Below are 6,000 nucleotides of genomic sequence, written 5' to 3' on the forward strand. Positions count from 1 at the left end.
TCCGTCCGATCATCTTTAAGATTCGTGCTATAGAAGCTGTTGTGACCCGGTTTTGTTTCGGGCCCGCGGGTGTTAAAGGGTTTTGGGTTTCGGGTTCTTGCCCGTTAGACTTTTTCACGTGCCCGTTTATCTTTTCTGGATGGATTTTGTTTTGAATTTTATCTGGGGCGTTTCTCCGCGTGTTATGTTGAGCGATCAGAAAGGGGATAGGCAGAGGCAACCGGCGGAAGTATAGAGGAGCGGCACCTCGCCGCGCTCCACGCATTTGAGCTGCTTCGATGGCCAGGGCCGGCGTCGGAGGCAGGAGAGTTCCGCGGCGGCGAATGTATGTCTCCGGCCAGTTCCCCCTTCCCTTGCATCTCCCTCGCGCGGCGCGCTGTGTCATGCTCCAGTGGGCGAGAACCGTTGTCTGAGGCACAGGAGTAGAGAGTATGGCGACGACAGGAGTTGCCCGATAGGTGTTCCATCGCGTGTTTCGCGCGATTTGGCAGTTTAATTTCATTTTTGTGGTATGGATGTAGGCGAGATGTTGGTCTTCGGAGCGAGATTTTTTGTGGTCGTGGTGTTTTTGTTTGATGGGTGCGAGGCGGAGATGCGCAAGTCGTTTTTGTGTTCAGATGTAGGGGTCTGCGGGTGAGATGGAGCCGTTGTTTTGTGTTTTTTGAGAGGATGTTCATCTGATATGCAGGTGGTGGGGTGGTGTAGGGGGGTTTGTTCGATTTTTTTCTGCCTAGTTGATGTGCAGGTGGTGGGGCGCAATATGGTGGTTGTTTGTGTCGATTTTGTATCCTTGTTGTTTCCATCCCACAAATGAATATATTGGTCAGATAGATGTTGTGGTTGCTCTTTGCTGTCTTGATTTGTGGAGGTAGGCTGAGGTTGATTTAGTTGGGTTTGTCGAAGCAGTTTTGGCTGCTGGTTTTAAATGAATCCTACTGGCTGGTTCTATTTAATTTAGTTCTGTTTCAGCTCATGTTTAGTTTAATTTGTGTGGTCATATAATTGAAGCCCATGTGTAACAGAGATTTTGCTTGTCCTATATGTGTCTGGGAACAAGTAATTGATTTGTATTTTCTCCATTTTTTGTATGGTCTCTGTGATAATACAATCGAACTCCCGCAAAATGTGCTCTTATGAATTTATGATGCACCCTCTGGTTTCATACATTGAAACCTAAATGTAGTAGAGTTTTTTTTAGGGGGTGAGTAATGGTGGGTGTGCATGGTATGTATATTTTGGGGAAATCTCCAAATTGTTTAGATGAATTCACTAGTATCTTAGTGTTTTTTTCATGGCAATGCATTTTCAGTAGTTTAGTTGTGTCATTTTCTTCAGTTAGTGGTTTGAATCACATGCTTATAGAACAGAATGAGGTATGTGATACATAGAGAGGTGGTTAGGGATGAATAATTGTGTCATACTGTCATCATCATCGGGTGTTCAACACTTCTCCCATTTTTTGGATAATAGTAGCCGTGCGATGATACTTATATGATATGCATAGTTTTTCCGTATATAGTTAAGTCTTTCTGAGATGCTGTCAGCAGCCATGTCAGCAATCTAACATCATTTTTATGTATGGCAGTGATGCGTGTAGTTGACACGTCCGTTGGGAACCCCAAGAGGAAGGTGTGATGCGCACAGTAGCAAGTTTTCCCTCAGAAAGAAACCAAGGTTTAATCGAACCAATAGGAGTCAAGAAGCACGTCGAAGGTTGATGGCGGCGGGATGTAGTGCGGTGCAACACCAGGGATTCCGGCGCCAACGTGGAACCTGCACAACACAACCAAAGTACTTTGCCCCAACGAAACAGTGAGTTTGTCAATCTCACCGGCTTGCTGTAACAAAGGATTAGATGTATAGTGTGGATGATGATTGTTTGCAGAAAACAAGTAGAACAAGTATTGCAGTAGATTGTATTCGATGTAAAAGAATAGGACCGGGGTCCACAGTTCACTAGAGGTGTCTCTCCCATAAGATAAATAGCATGTTGGGTGAACAAATTACAGTTGGGCAATTGACAAATAGAGAGGACATGACCATGCACATACATGATATAATGAGTATAGTGAGATTTAATTGGGCATTACGACAAAGTACATAGACCGCTATCCAAGCATGCATCTATGCCTAAAAAGTCCACCTTCGAGGTTATCATCCGAACCCCTTCCAGTATTAAGTTGCAAACAACAGACAATTGCATTAAGTATGGTGCGTAATATAATCAATAACTACATCCTCGAACATAGCATCAATGTTTTATCCCTAGTGGCAACAGCACATCCACAACCTTAGAACTTTCTGTCACTGTCCCGCATTTAATGGAGGCATGAACCCACTATCGAGCATAAGTACTCCCTCTTGGAGTTAAGAGTAAAAACTTGGCCAGAGCCTCTACTAATAACGGAGAGCATGCAAGATCATAAACAACACATAGGTAATAGATTGATAATCAACATAACATAGTATTCTCTATCCATCGAATCCCAACCAACACAACATATAGCATTACAGATAGATGATCTTGATCATGTTAGGCAGCTCACAAGATCCGACAATGAAGCACATAAGGAGAAGACGATGATACGCGTACAGCACGCGTCCGTTGGGAACCCCAAGAGGAAGGTGTGATGCGTACAGCAGCAAGTTTTCCCTCAGTAAGAAACCAAGGTTTATCGAACCAGTAGGAGCCAAGAAGCACGTTGAAGGTTGATGGCGGCGGGATGTAGTGCGGCGCAACACCGGGGATTCCGGCGCCAACGTGGAACCCGCACAACACAACCAAAGTACTTTGCCCCAACGAAACGAGTGAGGTTGTCAATCTCACCGGCTTGCCGTAACAAAGGATTAGATGTATAGTGTGGATGATGATTGTTTGCGAGAAAACAAGTAAAACAAGTATTGCAACAGACTGTATTCGATGTAAAAGAATGGACCGGGGTCCACAGTTCACTAGAGGTGTCTCTCCCATAAGATAAATAGCATGTTGGGTGAACAAATTACAGTCGAGCAATTGACAAATAGAGAGGGCATGACCATGCACATACATGATATGACGAGTATTGTGAGATTTAATTGGGCATTACGACAAAGTACATAGACCGCTATCCAGCATGCATCTATGCCTAAAAAGTCCACCTTCAGGTTATCATCCGAACCCCTTCCAGTATTAAGTTGTAAACAACGAGACAATTGCATTAAGTATGGTGCGTAATGTAATCAATAACTACATCCTCGGACATAGCATCAATGTTTTATCCCTAGTGGCAACAAGCACATCCACAACCTTAGAACTTTCTCGTCATCGTCCCGGATTTAATGGAGGCATGAACCCACTATCGAGCATAAATACTCCCTCTTGGAGTTAAGAGCAAAAACTTGGCCGAGCCTCTACTAATAACGGAGAGCATGCAAGATCATAAACAACACATAGGTAATAGATTGATAATCAACATAACATAGTATTCTCTATCCATCGGATCCCGACAAACACAACATATAGCATTAGAGATAGATGATCTTGATCATGTTAGGCAGCTCACAAGATCCGACAATGAAGCACAATGAGGAGAAGACAACCATCTAGCTACTACTATGGAACCATAGTCCAGGGGTGAACTACTCACTCATCACGCCGGAGGCGACCATGGCGGTGAAGAGTCCTCCGGGAGATGATTCCCCTCTCCGGCAGGGTGCCGGAGGCGATCTCCTGAATCCCCCGAGATGGGATTGGCGGCGGCGGCGTCTCTGGAAGGTTTTCCGTATCGTGGCTCTCGCATGCGGGGGTTTCGCGACGGAGGCTTTAAGTAGGCGGAAGGGCGGAGTCGGGAGAGTCACGGGGGCCCCACACGCTAGGGCCGCGTGGGCCCCCCCGGGCCGCGCCGCCCTAGTGTGGCGGCGCCCCGTGATGTCTACGGGTGCTTCTATTCTTGTAGACAGTGTTGGGCCTCCAAGAGCAGAGGTTTGTAGAACAGCAGCAAGTTTCCCTTAAGTGGATCACCCAAGGTTTATCGAACTCAGGGAGGAAGAGGTCAAAGATATCCCTCTCATGCAACCCTCGCAACCACAAAGCAAGAAGTATCTTGTGTCCCCAACACACCTAATAGGTGCACTAGTTCGGCGAAGAGATAGTGAAATACAGGTGGTATAAATAAGTATGAGCAGTGGCAACGGCACCGGAAAAGTGCTTTGCCCGGGACGATAAACAAGCGGTAGTAACGCAGCGAGTAGTAACGCGATAGAAACAAGTAAACAAGCAGCGATAGCGATATTTAGGAACAAGGCCTAGGGATTAGACTTTCACTAGTGGACACTCTCAACTTTGATCACATAACAGAATAGATAAATGCATACTCTACACTCTCTTGTTGGATGATGAACACCACTAATTGCGTAGGATTACACGAACCCTCAATGCCGGAGTTAACAAGCTCCACAATATTCAATGTTCATATTTAAATAACCTTAGAGTGCATGACAAATCAACACAACTAAACCAAGTACTAACATAGCATGCACACTCGTCACCTTCACACTATGTAGGAGGAATAGATCACATCAATACCATCATAGCAATAGTTAACTTCATAATCTACAAGAGATCATAATCATAGCCTACGCCAAGTACTAACACGGATGCACACACTCGTCACCATTACACCGTGCAGGAGGAATAAACTACTTTAATAACATCACTAGAGTAGCACACGGATAAATTGTGATACAAAACACATTGCAATCATAAAGAGATATAAATAAGCACTTCACTATGCCATTCATAACAGTGAATAAGTATTCCGTGAAATATAGCCTAAGAGACCCACACGGTGCACACACTCGTCACCTTTACACACGTGGGACAAGGAGTCTCCGGAGATCACATAAGTAAAACCCACTTGACTAGCATAATGACATCTAGATTACAAGCATCATCATATGAATCTCAATCATGTAAGGCAGCTCATGAGATTATTGTATTGAAGCACATAGGAGAGAGATTAACCACATAGCTACCGGTACAGCCCCGAGCCTCGATGGAGAACTACTCCCTCCTCATGGGAGACAGCAGCGTTGATGGAGATGGCGGTGGTGTCGATGGAGGAGCCTTCCGGGGCACTTCCCCGTCCCGGCGGCGTGCCGGAACGGAGACTCCTGTCCCCCAGATCTTGGCTTCGCGATGGCGGCGGCTCTGGAAGGTTTCTCGTACCGTGGCTTTTCCGTATCGTGGTTTTAGGTCCAGGGGCTTTATATAGGCGAAGAGGCGGCGTCAGGAGGTCGAAGGGGCGCCGACACTATAGGGGGCGCGGGCCCTCCCTTGGCCGCGGCGGCCTAGGGTTTGGTGGCCCTGTGCCCCCTCTCTGGCGGTTCTCGGGTGTTCTGGATGCTTCCGGGCAAAATAGGAACCTGGGCCTTGATTTCGTCCAATTCCGAGAATATTTCCTTACTAGGATTTCTGGAACCAAAAACAGCAGAAAACACGAACTGGCCCTTCGGCATCTCGTCAATAGGTTAGTTCCGGAAAACGCATAAATATGACATAAAGTATGTATAAAACATGTAGATATCATCAATAATGTGGCATGGAACATAAGAAATTATCGATACGTCGGAGACGTATCAGCATCCCCAAGCTTAGTTCTGCTCGTCCCGAGCAGGTAAACGATAACAAAGATAATTTCTGGAGTGACATGCCATCATAAACTTGGTCATACTATTGTAAGCGTATGTAATGAATGCATCGATCAAAACAATGGTAATGACATGAGTAAACAAATGAATCATAAAGCAAAGACTTTTCATGAATAGCACTTCAAGACAAGCATCAATAAGTCTTGCATAAGAGTTAACTCATAAAGCAATAAATCAAAGTAAAGGTATTGAAGCAACACAAAGGAAGATTAAGTTTCAGCGGTTGCTTTCAACTTATAACATGTATATCTCATGGATATTGTCAATGCAAAGTAATATAACAAGTGCAATATGCAAGTATGTGGGAATCAA

Source organism: Lolium rigidum, chromosome 5 (assembly GCF_022539505.1).
Source record: "Lolium rigidum isolate FL_2022 chromosome 5, APGP_CSIRO_Lrig_0.1, whole genome shotgun sequence".
In the NCBI taxonomy this organism is placed as follows: Eukaryota; Viridiplantae; Streptophyta; class Magnoliopsida; order Poales; family Poaceae; genus Lolium; species Lolium rigidum.